Source organism: Lithobates pipiens, unplaced genomic scaffold (genome assembly GCF_037356315.1).
Source record: "Lithobates pipiens isolate NorthernLeopardFrog02 unplaced genomic scaffold, aLitPip1_a1.2 Scaffold_23, whole genome shotgun sequence".
Taxonomy (NCBI): domain Eukaryota; kingdom Metazoa; phylum Chordata; class Amphibia; order Anura; family Ranidae; genus Lithobates; species Lithobates pipiens.
In genome coordinates, this window is record NW_027507785.1 from 312,694,598 (window position 1) to 312,710,135 (window position 15,538).

Below are 15,538 nucleotides of genomic sequence, written 5' to 3' on the forward strand. Positions count from 1 at the left end.
TGCATACTAGCTCATTGTGCCTTTGCCTTGCAGGGTGTATTTTTTATTTTTTTTCTCTGAGGCTTTACTTCCTCTTTAAAGTGATATTAGCCTTGTTTTCTTTTTTTAATAACAAACATGTCCTACTTACCTGCTCTGTGTAATGGTTTTGCACAGAGCAGCTCGGATCCTCCTCTTCTCGGGTCCCCTGCTGGCGCTCCTGGCTCTTCCCTCCTGCCAGGTGCCCTCCGAGCAGGCGCACTCCCGATCCATGGCTCTCTGTGTCCATTCACACATGGAGCCGTGGCTCGCCCCCACCCCCTCTGTCTCCTGATTGGCTAACTGACTGTGATTGACCAATGGCTCCTGTGGCTGCCAAAGAGCCAATCAGGAGTGCAAGTCCCCACAGAGGCAAGGCTCTCGTGGACATTGCTGGATCGAGAGGGAGTGGGGGGTAGGCTGGGAGGGCTGCTGCACACAGAAGGCCTTATTATGAAGGTACCTTTACAACCACTTTGATATACTGAAGGACACTTGCTTTTACCTAGGGATGTACTTATAGAAAATACAGACAGCTATTCTCGCTTTGATATTGCATGTACATGTGCTCTGTTTTTTTCCCCCCCAACGTTGAATATTATTCATTCATAAAGAATCTAGTGAATCAAGAAGATACCGCATTATGGCCACTAGATGGAGCTGATCAGTATATACTTCCTATGATCAGCAGGTTGTTACTTAGAGGTGTAATACAAGTGGGTTCATGCAATGTCCAGCCCTGCAGGCTCTGTAGTACTACAAATCCCAACATGGCCTACCCAGTCTGCTCTCATTGACAGAAAGAGAAATCTAAGTATTTTCATATACAGAGGAATTCTCTCTTTTATTTTATTTTTATTTTTACAATATACAAGACATGAAGACGTTGGAGAATGAAGACCCTGCCGATGGGCGTTGTTTGTTGTTGAGCTTGTGACAAAAGGGAGGAATTGTAAGGAAATGTCATGTCAGCGTGTCACAGATCGGTGAGGTGACCTTTAGGAAAGCCATCGTTGTTGGGTGTTTGTGTGTATACACCAGTGACAGTTGTACTAGCAAAGGGCAGAGCAGACAGTCATGTTAGTGAATGGAAGCTTCTATATGATACACAGAGAGTGTTCTATGGGGCAGTTTTGTGCATGACTCCATGACACAGCCTGGACCCCACAGCTGCACCCTGGGAAGGCTACACCACCAGTGCCTTCCAGGGAGAGCCTGAGTCCTAACTAGAAAATCGTGCTAAAAAAAAAAAAAGACATTTTTTTTTTTAAAAAGATATTTACGTCATAATTGTTTTGTTTTCCAAATTTCCCAGCTCTGGAAATTGAATTTTATTTTCTTATTTAGTTACAAATTAGTGTAAAGTTCTACACGTGTGAGAATAGACACAGAACATCATTTGCCCCATCTTGTGCATTCTTCATACAGCATAAGGTTGGGCAAGTGGTTGGAGGGCGGTAAAAATGGGCAGGTGAGTCTCAGTTTTACCACACCCAGGTTGGCCACCCAAACTGTATAATAACAGCTGCGTGGGGATGGTTGCATGTGGTCACGGCACTTTTTCATCACGGGGTGCAGAGTTTGACAAGTGGCACTTGTCAGACTTACCCATTGAGTTCAACGTGGCAGCACCACAACCGTCTGAAATGCATACAACTGTGCGACTAGGGTTAAATCAGGAGGTAATATAATGGCTACTCACAGCCTGTGATATGCCCTTTGAAAAGTAGTCCAAACAAGGATCGCTCTTCAGAGGGCACAACACTCCACCAGGGGTTTGGAAGAGCCCTTACAATCATCTGTTTGAATATAAAAAAAGACTTCCCCCCCCCTGGGATCTTGCAACGTCTGGAGGAAAGTAATTTTCTCCAGCGGGGTAATATGGTACAGCATGATGTAATGATGGCTAGCTTCTTCCTTCTCCTCTGCTGGTCCACCAATGATGTCATGATGGCCAGCTTCTTCCTTCTCCTCTGCTGGTCCACCAATGATGTCATGATGGTCAGCTTCGTCCTTCTCCTCTGCTGGTCCACCAATGATGTCATGATGGCCAGCTTCGTCCTTCTCCTTTGCTGGTCCACCAATGATGTCATGATGGCCAGCTTCTTCCTTCTCCTCTGCTGGTCCACCAATGATGTCATGATGGCCAGCTTCTTCCTCTCCTCTGCTGGTCCACCAATGATGTCATGATGGCCAGCTTCGTCCTTCTCCTCTGCTGGTCCACCAATGATGTCATGATGGCCAGCTTCTTCCTTCTCCTCCGCTGGTCCACCAATGATGTCATGTGCCTCATCTTGTGTATGCGCCATTCTGGAGTAGGAAATGGAAAATTGAGGTGTTGGTTTGTGACCATCGGAGAACACAGAGTGCTGTGACTGGGGAAATCGCAGGAGGAGGCAGGTAAGTACTAGTAACTATTTGTTTTAGTTAGTAAAATGTATGGAGCTGGGTGTTGCTACCAGGGATGGGGGTTCTGGAGGTGGGTTAGGGGACTCTGCAGCAGGCCTGGTGGCCCTGTAGTGAATGAAGTTTCTGTAGGGAGTTGGGGGCAACTGTGGGGGCGGGGGTCTCTGAAGGGGGCTGGAGGTCTCTGCAGAAGACTGGATGGTACTGTTGAGGAGATTGAGGGCTCTTAGGGTGCCAGGGGGCACTGTGAGAGGTTGGCGGCTATTGTGGTCATTGAGGGCTCTTGGGGGTGGGGGCACTGTGGGCCACTATGAGAGGTTGGGTGGCACCATGGTAGCTTGGAGGCACTGTGGAAGGCTGGTGAGCACTATGGAGATTAAGGCTCCATTTGCACTTGTGCGACTTTGGATCAAACTTGTGAGACTCCAAGTCACAGGACATATGAAATCAATGTATGTCTATGACAGCCATTCCTACAGACACTACAGAAGTCGCTGCGACTTCAGAAAACGTTCCTGCACTACTTTGATCTGACTTTTGATGTGACTTTGGTCCAGAGAATGTAAAGTCAGATCAAAGTCACACCAAAAGTCTCTTCAAAGGTACAATGCAAGTCGCACGACTTTGTCATCTCACAAGCGTGAAAGGACCCTGAGGGCTCTTAGGGGGCTGGGGGCACTGTGGTAGGTTGGTGGGCACTGTGGTCATTGAGGGCTCTTGGAGGGTTAGAGCACTGTGAAAGATTGAGGGGCACTGCTGGCCACTATTCGAGGTTGGATGCTCCATGGTAACCAGGAGACACTGGAAGGTTGGCAGGCGGTGTGGTTACTGAGGGCTCTTACAGGGCCTGGGATATTGTGGTCATTGGGGGGTGGGGGCACTGTGAGAGGTTGAGGAGCACTGTGGTTACTGAGGGCTCTTGCAATACTGGGGGCACTGTGGGCCACTGTGGGAGGTTGGTTGGCTCCATGATAGCTGCGAGACACTGTGGGGGGTTGGCGGGCACTATGGTTATTGAGGGCTCTTGCGGTGCTGGAGGCACTGAGGGGCACTATGGCAGGTTGGGTGGCTCCATGGTAGCAAGGAGACACTATGGAAGGCTGGCGGACACTGTGGTTACTGAAGGCTCTTGCGGTGCTGGGGGCACTGCGGGTCACTATGGCAGGTTGGGTGGCTCCATGGTAGCCAGGAGACAATATGAAAGGCTGGTGGGCACTGTGGTTACTGAAGGCTCTTGAGGTGCTAGGGGCACTGCGGGCCACTTTGGGAGGTTGGGTGGCTCCATGGTAGCTGCGAGGCACTGCGGGAGGTTAGGGAACCTGTAGGCCCAGTGGAGGGAGGCCGCAGCCTGGCAGTGAATCATGGCCTGGTGGTTGAGGACCACCATGCTGGACCATTTACTGTTCCTGTAAAGAACAAGCAAGCATTTGAAAAGTAAACTCCTGCTCTTTATACTAATGTGATCGAGGCCTAAAATTATTTAAATAAATAAATATATACAGTATATATATATATATATATATATAAAGATATTCATGTCATAATCCTTTTGTTTTCCAATTTTCTTAGCTCTGGAAATTGAAAGTTTTTTTTTTTATTACTTTTTCTTAAATGAGAGAGAAATAAAAGCGTTCTAATGCCAAGTGAGTTCTCAGTGTTGGTGTGCTCTTTTCTGCAGACGTCACCGGCTTGCTCGGGGACTGCCACCAGCAGGGTAAACACGCTGAGCTTGTGATCTGGTGACGTCACAGATCCTCTGACAACACTCAGAGCTTTGTGCTGCCTGAACAATCCAATACAAGTGATCAGGGTAAAGGTTAATTGCGGCCAGCATTAGGACTGTTATTCTTCAGAACGTGTAAATGATGGAGGCCTTCCTGACAGGCTCCACCCCCCCCGCTGACACATGATTATTAACGCAAAAAAACAAAACAAAAAAAAATGCTTTTGGGAGAGTTCCCTTTGGACAACAGAGTCTACCAATTAGGAGGTTTGAGTGTACATTCACACTGAACGCCGGTTTGAAATCGTACAGCCGAACTCGCACGATTTCAAACACGCATTTTTAGTGCGAGTTCGGGGGCGATGTGCTGGTTCGTGCACAGATGTCTATTGAAATCTCCCCCGAAGTCGCCATAAGTAGTGCAGGAACTACTTTTGAAAATCGGTGTGACGCCACAAAGTCAGCGCCACGCCGATTGGGACGTTGCCGGCAATAGGCTGCGATTTGGCATGCGATTTGACATGTCAAAATCACATGTCAAATCGTGGCAATTTGAATGGGGGCTCAATCTACTGAACGTGCTGCAGGGACAGCCAAGTTCATTTCACTCATTTTGGTCAGTTAAAGCTGAAAAATTAATGACGCTGTGGCAGTTTTAGGCCCCATTCACACTTCGTGTAGTGGGAACTTGCATTCCCGCATATTTTTTCCAAGTTTTTTTTTTTACATGAAAGTGTTTTTAATGCGACAAAACCCTTATTGTTTTTAACTCTTTTGGGGTGCCATTAAAGCGATAGAAAGGTCTAAAGGAAAAAATAAAGGCCACCTGCAAGGCAATGTTATAATGTGCTAGTATGCATCTCATACTAGCAGATTATGAAATACTTATCTTAGAATGAAACCCTCCAGCAGTGCACTGTCACGGCTGACAGGGCTTCTATCTTCACCGGCTCTTCCTTGTGGGCTAGGGCCGCGATGATGTCACTCTCACACATACCCACAGGAGGCCCAGCAACACCAGTGACGTCAGTGGCTGCACCCCATATGAATATCTCCTAAACGGTGCAAATATAGGAGATATTCACTGTGTCTACAGGTAAACCGCCTTATAGGCTTACCTGTAGGTACAAGTGCAAAATGGGACTTTACTACCACTTTAAGAAATATTGGCACCCAAACACTCGTAACATGTTATGCTGCGATTCCTAAAGCGGTAGTAAACCCGCTGAAGTTTTTTTTTTCTTCCTGACCTGCAAAGGAAATGGCATAATGAGCATACTAGCTCATTATGAAATACCTTAGAACGAGGTCCCGACATCTGGCCCGATCCACCCCGAGGGAGCCGATGTGTTCCCTCTGCGTTTCTTCCGGGTATCGCAGCTCCGGCGCTGTGAGTGGCCGGAGCCGCGATATCATCACTCCCGCGCATGCGCACGGGAGATTTTTCTCCGGCAGGGTCCGGCGTCTGCCAGACTTTCAGCCGAGAATCCCCTGTGCGCATGCGCCACTGCAGCGGCGCATTGCGAGGGGAATATCTCCTAAACCGTACAGGTTTAGGAGATATTTTTTTTACCTACAGGTAAGCCTTATTATAGGCTTTCCTGTAGGTAAAAGTCAAAAAATTCACTATACAACCGCTTTAAGCAAAGCAGAAACGTACGATACTGCTACACTTAGTTGTGGACCTTATGGAAACCCGAGCCCAGTGTAAAGTTGGTCATACACAGTGCAATCTGACCATACAATCCCTGTACATTCTCTTCCAGTTTTTTCTTTTAAAAAAGCTTTATTGTCTTTAAACCATAAGCAACAGAGCTGGCAAATTGATAATTACAAAAGATACAATACGTAAATATGCATGGGAATTGCATACATAAAAGGAGATTGTCGAAGCGCATGTTTCCCGAAACAACGTTCAAAACGCACTGCAGTTGTGATCTGCAGCAAGTGTCAATGGTAACGACCCCGTAAACGCTGGTTGCAAACACAGTGCATTTGCCTCCCCTGGATCCCATTCCTCTGCACCCAGTAAAGTAGTGCGGTCCAGTGCGATTTCAGCCTAAATTAAAATGAAAGGGCTGAAATCGATTCCACTGCACTCAGATTGCATGTGAATGGCACGGGAACGCACTGTGTGTTCCTGAGGAATTCATGGTGTGAGCCGGCCCTTACACACACCAGGCAATTGTGGCAGTAAAGAGTGTTAAAAGCAATGGGCTCCATTCAGATCAGTAAGAAAAAGCCCATGCTGTTTTTTGGCTCCCGTGTGCAAGAGCCCTTAGGTTTTCAATGAATAATTAGCCCTTGTTCACACTGCTGCGGCTTCAAAGTCGCACGGCTTTGAATCCGACATCCCTGCACGACTTCATCAAGGCTTGCATACGACTTCTTTAACATAAGTCAATACAAGTCATGTAGAAATCGCACCAAAGTAGTGCAGGAACCTTTTTCCAAATCTGAGTGATTTGAGTTGCACAGATTAAAATAGTTCCATTGCTGTTAATGGGGCGTGACTTGTCATGCAACTCTCAAGTTGCATGACAAGTCGCGGCAGTGTGAACCGCGGCTTACAGTGTATCAGTGTTTGTTTACATTAAAGCAGCAACACCCATTTCTGCTGATCGTTGCTGCTAGTCGCAAGCCTTGCTACACAAATCTGACAGCAGGTGCCAGCAGCTAGATGTGTAGGTACATTGGTGAAGGACTCCAGGTGCATGCTCGCAGAAGGGAGTTTTACAAGACTCGTGACCACTCATTAAAATTAGAAGAAAAGAGGTTTAACCTTAAACTACATAGAGGGTTCTTTACTGTAAGAGCGGCAAGGATGTGGAATTCCCTTGGCGGTGGTCTCAGCGGGGGGGGCATTGATAGTTTCAAGAAACTGTTAGATAAGCACCCGAACGACCGCAACATACAGGGATATACAATGTAATACTGACATATAATCACACACATAGGTTGGACTTGATGGACTTGTGTCTTTTTTTCAACATCACCTACTATGTAACTATGTCCTAGGTCAGTGATGGCGAACCTTGGCACCCTAGATGTTTTGGAACTACATTTCCCATGATGCTCATGCACTCTGCAGTGTAGTGGAGCATCATGGGAAATGTAGTTCCAAAACATCTGGGGTGCCAAGGTTCACCATCACTGTCCTAGGTCCTGCACTCACAGTATGCCCTCAGTCTTTTTTTGGTTGAATGACACTGGGTGTCCACTAGATGTCCTCAGTCTCACTGGGTGTCATTCAACCCATGAGACTGAGGACATCTAGTGGCAAAAAATAATGTTTGCAGGGGGCAGCCCCAGAGCTTAAGCTAATTAGCTAATTGCCTTGCTTTTTTTTTTTTTTAGGCTCATGGGGCAAAAAAAATAAAATGCAAAGTTTGGTTTTAAGGAAGATCAAGCTCTGTAACGCTGACGTTGGTTTGAGCATCTTTTTCCATCATTGTTCACTTTGTTGAAAGCCGGTTGTGTCCCATCACACATCGCAATGTCAACATCGGTTTCTAGAGCCCAGAGTTCTATTAATAATTCATTATCTTTGGCTCATAATTAAAGGCTCTTTGTATCGAAGAACAAGGAAAAAAGAGAAGTCAGTAATTAATCGGCAATTCCAGAACACGGAATGAACATTGTTGGAAATAAAACGAGGAAACGTATGTTACTGCCGCAGGGGATGGGTTGGCAGGGGACCCAGGAAAATACCATGAATAGACTTCAGGGTAAGGGACAGAAGGGGGCGCTGTGGAGCTCATTCCCCATAGCGCAGGAGAATATGTCAGTCTCCATAGCTGTGCTATGATAGACAAAAGGCAGGCGGGCCGTATTTATATATATTAATCTAATCGTGAAACACCCGGCTTCTCGTTGCCTGTGCTCCGTTATCAAAGAGCAGAAAGTGACATTACTGGGAACACTTGGCTGGGATAAGCCGGCCATTATTGGCAATCATGTGAGTGATAGGATGTACTCCAGTCCTGGAGACGAGACTGGAAAATTTAGAAATTATGTTTACATCGGAATTGTTGTAGTGAAATGACAAAGTGGGTAGCCAAGGGTATGATGGGATATAAGAGAAACTTTATAAAGGGCTCTTCAATAAAAGGTACTGTGGCTTCCATAGGAGAACTTGGGGGCTTTGTAGGGTCTGAGCGCTTACCTGAAGTCAGCCATCCTGAGACGGACTGGGTGATACAGGCTGTGCCGCCTGCCCTAGTCACAGGACTGAATGTGAGTTTGTTGGCAGTACCTTCCCCAAAAACCAGTTCATTTCAGTAATGGATGAGTTAATATAAGGGCTCAGACTGCACACAGCCCTCTGATTCATGCAAGGGATTTAGATGGCATGCAACCTTCTGATTTCATATGAGGGTTCAGATTTTACAAAGTTATCTGATTTCATATAAGGACTCAGACTTTACACAGCCCTTTTTTTCTTTAGAAGGGCTTAGACTTCCCACAACCCTCTGATTTCATGTAAGGGATTTAGATATCATGCAACCTTCTGTGTTTATATGAGTGCAGATTTTACAAAGCCATCTCAATTTTCACACAGCTCCTGAGGACTCAGACTGCACGCAGCCCTCTGATTCATGCAAGAGATTTAGATGTCATGCAACCTTCTGATTTCATATGAGTGTTTACATTTCACAAAAGTTATCTGATTTCATATAAGGATTCAGACTTCACACAGCCCATTTTTTTTTTTTTTTTGGAGGGCTTAGACTTCACACAACCCTCTGATTTCATGTAAGGGATTTAGATATCATGCAACCTTCTGGGTTTATATGAGTGCAGATTTTACAACGCCATCTCAATCTTCACGCAGTCCCTGGTTTCAAATGAGGACTCAGACTTCACACAGCCCTCTCATTAAAAATGTTAGAGCTCACATTATGAACCCATTATAGTGATTCCTTAAAGCGGAGTTCCGCCCAAATGTTTTTTTTTTGTTTTGTTTTTTAAGTCAGCAGCTACAAATTCTGCAGCTGCTGACTTTTAAAATAAGGACACTTACCTGTCCAGGGCGCCTGCGATGTCCTCACTCGAGACCACTTTAAGAAATATTGGCACCCAAACACTGCTTACGTGTTATGCTGCGATTCTTAAAGCGGTAGTAAACCCGCTGAAGTTTGTTTTTTTCTTCCTGACCTGCAAAGGAAAAGGCATAATGAGCTAGTATGCACCGCATACTAGCTCATTATGAAATACTTACCTTAGAATGAGGCCCCGACATCTGGCCGGATCCACCCCAAAGGAAGCTGACATGTTCCCCCTGCATTTCTTCCGGGTGTCGCGGCTCCAGCGCTGTGAGTGGCCGGAGCCGCGATATCGTCATTCCCGTGAATGCGCGTGGGAGATTTCTTTCCGGTTGGGTCCAGCGTCTGCTGGACTTTCAGCCGAGAATCCCCTTGTGCGCATGCGCCGCTGCAGTCAGCGGTGCATTGCGAGGGGAATATCTCCTAAACCGTACAGGTTTAGGAGATATTTTTTTTACCTACATGTAAGACTTATTATAGGCTTTCCTGTAGGTAAAAGTCAAAAAATTTACTATACAACCACTTTAAGCAAAGCAGAAACGTACGTTACTGCTACACTTAGTTGTGGACCTTATGAAAGTCTAGTGTAAAGCTGGCCATACACAGTGCAATCTGACCATACAATCCCTGTACATTCTCTTGTATGCGTAGGTCCTGCATGCATATGTAAAGGCACATGTGAGGTATCGACCTCGACCATCAGAGCAAGAGCAATAATTCTAGCGCCAGACTTCCTGTGTAACTTTAAACTGGTAACCTGTAATGGCTTTTAAAGCATTGCCTATGGATAATTTATTGTACTGTACTTTGCTGCATTTTAAAGTATGATATATTTTGTATCTAACTTATATATTTTACCAAAAAAATGGGTATTATATTTTGTTTATGCTCAGTAAAATTCATTAAAGTGTATCTTTTCCCCCAAAAATTTGCATTTGAAAAACCGCTGTATGAATATCATGTGACATAGAAAATTGCAACACCCGCCATTTTTTTTCTCTAGGGCCTCTGCTTAAAAATATAAAATATCTGTGGGTTGTAAATCATTTCCTAGCAAAACAATGCAGATTTTTACATGTATGTGAGGAATGTCAGAATTGGCCTGGGGGGGGGCAAGTGATTAAAAATATTCTCTATAAAACGCAGCCAGGGCTGTGCATTGTGTATTGAGAAATTGTGCATTCTATTCACGCTCTGAAATAACAATGTGTTGTCACAGATCCCTGCTTTGCCTTTGAACTTGCCCAGTGGAGGCTGCGGCACCCGTCTCCTAGCGCTGCGCCATTCCTCATGTATGTGCGGTTGGTAGCTGGCTGTGAGACTTCAGGAGGTAAGAGCTGGCTCCCATATCCAAGATGGTGGCACTGGCTGGTGAAAAATCAGTTCTGGGGAAGACAGTGCCACAATGCAACTTGAACAGGTCAATGCAAAAGGCAGAAAACTAGGGGCGGTCAGCAACACCAGTCTCCATTTAATTGATCCTAGCAAAAACATTTCTAGTTCTGGATGGAGTAGGGAAAGAATTAACATTTCTGTCATTTTTTATTTTTGTGTGTGAGCCTATTGGCTAGCTTTTCCCTTATTTTCTATCCTTGTGACAGCAAGACAAGTAAGGGGGAGGGGTATAAATATTTAACTTGCCATTAGCAGTACAACTGTAATGGCGCGTACACGCGGTCGGAATTCTTGTCAGAAAAAGCTCTGATGGTTTCCCCGATGGAATTCCGACGGAATTCGGCTCAAGCTGTCTTGCCTCCACACGGTCACATCAAATTCCGATCGTTTATAATGCGGTGACGGACAACACGTACGACAGGACTAGACAAAGGAAGTTCAATAGCCAGTAGCCAATAGCTTCTGTCTCGTAGTTGAATCTGAGCATGCGTTATTTTTAGCGTGTCGGAATTGCATACACACGATCAGAATTACCGATGGAAAGTTTTTCCGTCGGGAAAATTGAGAACATGCTATCAATTTTTGGCTGGCGGAAATTCAGACAGCTAAATTCCAATGGAGCGTACACACGGTCGCATTTTCCGATGAAAAGCTCTCATCTGTCTTTTTCTGTCCGGAATTCCGATCGTGTGTACGCAGCATAAGTGCAAAAACTGATGAACTGATTCACTCAAAAAAACATGTTCATCCCAGCCCCAGTGACTGCAGATTCAGCCCTCAGACCAGCCCCAATTTCTACACCTTCAGACTTCTCATCAGCCTTAAGGTGGAACTGCACGGCATCTGAGCACTACAAACCAAAAATATTATTTCATTTGTTTTTAATATTTAAAGAAAAGTCACCCATTCATCCATGTCTCCATGCTCTATTTGCTGAAAAATAATTTTGAAAAACACCCCCCTTCTCTTTCTGTCAGTGGCCATCTTGCGTAAGGGCAGATGATTCCTGTATCATTTACTTTCTGGAATCCATCTGCCCTTAGCTCGGGCACAGGCTGAGCTGAGAACCCTCCTCCCCTCCTGAAGACTCCTGGGATGTATGACATAATTTGCCTAGGCACAGAAACCAGAAAGTGACTGAACAAATGTAAAAAAAAAAAAAAAAAAAGTTTAAAACAAGTAAATATGATATACTTTCCTATCTATTTACTGATGCTAGCAATATAAGGATTAAAAATAGTCCATGTTGATTGAGAAAGTGAATTTCCGATTCAATTCCTGCACCTTCACACCTTAGATCAGCCCCAATGCATGTATCTTCAGACCTCCGATCAGCCCCAATCCCTGCACTTTCAGATCACAGATCAGCCAGAGGCGGTCGCTCCATAAAGGGGCGTAGGGGCGCTGCCGCTCCCCCCCCCATCCATGCTCCCCCCCCCCATCCATGCGCCCCCAATCTACATACAGGACACACGGATTTCAATGGCGGGAGGTGTGTTTCTTTTAAGCACATGATTAGAGCCTGAGGCAATAATAGGTTTCAAAAATGGGTGGACTCCCGGTGAGCTCCAGTGACACTAGCGAATGAATATTCACTATTCTCCTCCCGGCCAATCAGGAAGCCCCTATTGTTTGTATACCATTTGGAGAGATTCCCCATGAATCCCAGTCCTGACAGAAGACATGATGCAATCTCTTGGATAGAGTCAAAGACGGCACTAAAAACCCAACAGAGGTTCTATCCTCTCTTGCCAAGATGAAAGAAAACATTTTGGTTAGAGTTGGTCCTAAATTCTTCCAAGTTATGTGAATAGCTGAGAGATTCACTCATGGTCAATAGAGGCTACAAAGTGACATACCTAAACATGAGCAAATTGCTTCACTTCTGGTAAGCCATGGCCCAAGGACACATATTTGTATGTTTTTTGTATGTCTGGTATGGATGAGGGTGGATGTGCGTCAGCAAACAGTGACAGATGACAATTTATGTCTCAATCTTTTTATTAATTTTTCAAACAACAATATAAAACATTATAAGGTAACAAAAGAGAGTGCAGAATGACACTGTCATCATCGTCAGTCAACAAGAAAATTGTGACAATAACATATTTGAAGGATGGCTGAGGGGTTCAGCCAAGAACCCATGGAAAGTTCGTAAGTAGGAACTGCACGAAAGTGGTTAACCATGAGGGGTCCCATATAGTGATAGATATTTGGCTATATTCTAAAAAGAGGCCAAACATATTGGCCTTAATTCAGTCCAACATTGCAGACCCTGCGGAGGGGTCAAGCAGGACTACACCCGACCACCCTGCCACCTGGGCAGGCGATAACCATAATAATGTAACTATAGCAAATATGCTAACCATGCAATAACTTTTGTTGCCAACGGTTTAGACATTAATGGCTGTGTGTTGAGTTATTTTGAGGGGACAGCAAATTTACACTGTTATACAAGCTGTACACTCACTACTTTACATTGTAGACAAGTGTCATTTCTTCAGTGTTGTCACATGAAAAGATAGAAGAAAATATTTACAAAAATGTGAGGGGTGTACTTACTTTTGTGAGATACTGTAAAGCCTAGACATCAACCTAATGTCGAGACTCATGCCGCGTACACACGACCGGACTTTCCGGCAGACTAGATCCGACGGTCTTCCCGATGGACTTTTCAGCGGAGTTCTTCCGAACGAACGGACTTGGCCACACATGAATGGACTAAGTCCATTCGAAAGTCCGTTCGTTTTGAACGTGATGATTTACGACGGGACTAAAAAAGGAAGTTCAATAGCCAGTAGCCAATAGCTTCCCTTGCGTCGTATTTGGTCCGTCGGACCAGCACACAGACGGACGGTTTTCCCGATAGGAATTGAGTCCGTCGGACAGATTTGAAACATGTTCTATTTCTAGGTCCGTTGGATTTTTATAATAAGAAACGATCGGATTAGCCAACACACGAGCGGATTGTCCAATGGACTGATCCCAAAGTCCGGTCGTGTGTATGCGGCATAAGGGTCTGACTAGAGGGACTAGTCAGAATTTTCTTAAACCTGGAAGCCTGGTACACACTAAAGCCTCGTACACATGATCAGACTTTCCGCCAACAAAACCGTGGAATTTTGTCCGAAGGGTGTTGGCTCAAACTTGTCTTGCATACACACAGTCATGCAAATGTTGGACAACAATTATGAGATGTACTACGTGGTTTTTCCGCTCTTTAGCACCACTGTTTGGGCTCTTTCTGATAATTTCGTGTTAGTAGAAGTTTGGTGAGTGCTTTCTTTTTGCATTTTTCATTTCATGCTTTTCAGTTCGTCTCTGAACGGCCGTTCGTCAAGTAGACATGTTGGGGAATCGGAGGAGATAACGTGTTATTTATTATTGGCCTTGGAGTTTAATCCTTTGAAATTTTTTTTTTTTTGGTTGAATAATGATTTGATTGGGTATATTTTCTATATTTTTGGATGCATAGAATGCACTTTTTGGTTAATTTCTATTGGCAGATAGCGTGTCTAATTTTATTTTAAAGCACAATAAAGAAATTGTGGAGAATAATACTTGGCTGTGTGTTTTACTTCAAATGACAGTTTGGGAGTAGACAGTTACATTTAAAAAAATACAATGTAAAATTGACAAGGGACACCAACATAGTTGCTTCTTTGTTCTTATAAACTATGGGATAATAGTGTTGTGGTAACATGCACAAATAAAAAGAAAAAAAGCATAATAATATTATTCTTGATATCACTAGAAAAAAAAAAGCCTTTGAAAAGGACTCCATCAGTATCACCAGCAAAGCAGCTTCATTATTATCCCTCCCATTAAAGAAGAAGAGAATTGTGCGCTGCATTTCAAGATTTCATAATTTCATAATTTGTCACGAATGTTAATTCTCCATTACGAATGCTAGTTTACAAGACCGACCGCTTCTGCTTCCGAGAATGTGTGTTTGTACTTTGGACTTTTGTCTGACGCACTTGTGTACACATGCTTGGAAAGTCCGACAACAGACATTTGTTGGCGGAAAATTTGAGAAGATGCTAGCCAACATTTATTGGCGGAAAGTCCCACAACAAATGTCCGATGGAGCGTACACACGGTCGGAATTGCCGCCAAAGCTCACATCCAACCTTTCCCGTCAGTAAGTCCGATCGTGTGTACGTGGCATAACAGTTTTTTTTTTTAACCAGCGGGTTGCATAAAGAAAAAAACTGACATCTGTATGCTGTACTAACCATCCGACATTAGTACAGCTTTCTCCCCCACTGAGCTGTTGTATTCTGACAGGGAGATGTCCCCCCCCCCCCCCCCCACCACCATTTTTTTCCAGCACACCTGTCCGACAGAAGCTAGACAAACGGCCGGCTTCTGTCGGACAGGAGAAATGAGACAGATCGCTGCTCCAGGTAAGTAATATAATCCACCAAAAATGAAGGGCTGGGTGAACATGTAGACCAAGAGTCGGACGACTTTGAAGCCGCCCCTGTGTGAACCGTACAGTCCATTCAGCTGATTAAAGAGGAAGTAAACCCAGATGGGTTTACTTCCTCTTTGTCTCCCTGCAAAGGTAAAGCATAATGGGCTACTGTGCATTGCATAGTAGCCCATTATGTGTCACTTACCTGACACAGGAGCCAGCGAGGTCACCGCTGCCCCCTGTAGTACGGAGCGTCCATCTTCTTCCGGGTATCGCTGCTCCGGCCACTCACTGCATCAGAGCAGCGATGACCTCACTCCCGCGCATGTGCATGGGAGCTGCCACTAACGGCATATCGCGGTTAGCAGCGGCATGCTGCTAACGGCAATAGTGCGCCTGCGCGGCGCTGTCAGCGGTGCCTGTCTTTTAGTAAATATCTCCTAAACCGTGTAGGTTTAGGAGATATTTCTTGGACCTACAGATAAGCCTTAATCTAGGCTTACCTGTAGGTCAAAGTGGTTTGTAAGGGTT

The 15,538-nt window shown here is 44.9% G+C and overlaps 1 protein-coding gene across 3 annotated transcripts in view; it reads right to left on the bottom strand.

Annotated features, from left to right (window-relative positions):
• Positions 1-15,538, bottom strand: part of PDE4B (phosphodiesterase 4B) — a 622,771-nt gene that overhangs the window by 133,309 nt on the left and 473,924 nt on the right. The window lies entirely within an intron of this gene.